Genomic DNA, 1,696 nt, shown 5'->3' on the forward strand with positions numbered 1-1,696 from the left:
TTTTCTTGGTTTCTTTTCTGTAAAAGAGGTATAACAGCAACCAGGTTGCAGTAAATATTGAGGTTTCAAAAATATGTTTGCCAAGTTCCTGGCTCAAAGTCGCTCTCGATGAGGTTTCTTCAATATTGTTATCATTATAGCAAACGAAATTGTTTCAGACACCAAAGAGCGGACAGCTAAGAGTGCTGGAGTTACCGACTCTCCAAGCTTGCGTCTATCACTTTACCTCTTTGAGCCTCATTGTTTAATATTAAAAAATGATGCATGGTAGATTTATTTCTTTAATACTCATTTCACGTCTAGAACATCTAGAATTGTCTAGGAATTTGATTTGAACGGCAAAGATTCATACTATTCCTTTCAGGGACACTTTTTTTTCTTCTTGCAATTTTTTTTTTTTTTTTTGGAGACAGAGTCTCACTCTCTTGCCTGGGCTAAAGTGCCATGGCATCAGTCTAGCTCACAGCAATCTCAAACTCCTGGGCTCAAGAGATCCTCCTGCCTCAGCCTCCCGGGTCGCTGGGACTACAGGCACACACCACCACCACCACGCCCAGCTAATTTTTTTTATTTTTAGTTGTTTGGCCAATTTCTTTCTATTTTTAGTAGAGAAAGGGTCTCGCTCTTACTCAGGCTGGTCTCGAACTCTTGAGCTCAAACGATCCTCCCACCTTGGCCTCCCAGAGTGCTAGGATTACAGGCGTGGGCCACCACGCCCGGCCTCTCCCAGCAATTTTTCAAACAAAAAAAATTAAATACATCAATTTGATGCCTTTTGGGGCCACATGTTTTGAAAAGGTCACAGGCAGATTTTGATAAGAGGTACAAAAGGAAAGAAAATTTATTCTGGAATAATCAGCATTTCTCCTTTTATTTGCAGATAGTGCAAAGCAGTTATGCATTACGAAGCGTAAAGGCACAAAGAGCTGATGACAAAGGGTTTCCTTTTCCCCTAGAAATAGCAGTTTTGTTCTAAATCTTCAGGTCTGCTCCCCTCCAAAATTAATCTGACCAGTCTTGCCTTCCTCCTCAAGCTTTCAAAATAACATAGAAAGTATAAACCTGAAACTAAGACGAGCATTTGCCAATGATGCCCTTTCCTCAAACTTTAAGCTGCTCCACCCGGGAAGCACATCGGGAATAAACCAGTTAATAGATCTGAACAGTTTATAGTCAGATTACCATGAAGCCAAGAAGGCAGCTGCACGCTGCTCTGGGGCTGCCTGAGGAGTTCATGCACTGCAGCTCCAAGGGTGGGCCAGGAGATTCTGCAGAGAACCGGGTCTCCACGTTTAAAGCCAAGTTTGCTGTGAACTGAATCACAGGAAGCCCTGAATTGCCGTGAATAGCAGTGCCAGCTCCATGGAGCTTGTGTGAGCATCAATTTTGAGGGAACCCAGTGACAGCCGACAGGCAGATATATGAAGCTGAGAGAGGCTCCTGGGCAGAAAGTCTCAAAGATGTACACATTATACAATCAGATTTGTATCAAGTGACATTCTTTAAAGCCCCTGCAGAGGACTTACAGCTTCAGTTAGGGAAAGGTAAGCTGTGTTGGATGAAAACTGATACAAGTAGTCTAAGAAAACTCAGCCATCAATCCACTGATTTGATCTATTTTCACGAGAACACGTGGACCAGAAAGATTTTTATTAATGCCAGTGGCAATAAATAATGTATATTATGTTATACATAA

Source organism: Propithecus coquereli, unplaced genomic scaffold, assembly GCF_000956105.1.
Source record: "Propithecus coquereli isolate 6110/MARCELLA unplaced genomic scaffold, Pcoq_1.0 Scaffold413, whole genome shotgun sequence".
NCBI lineage: Eukaryota > Metazoa > Chordata > Mammalia > Primates > Indriidae > Propithecus > Propithecus coquereli.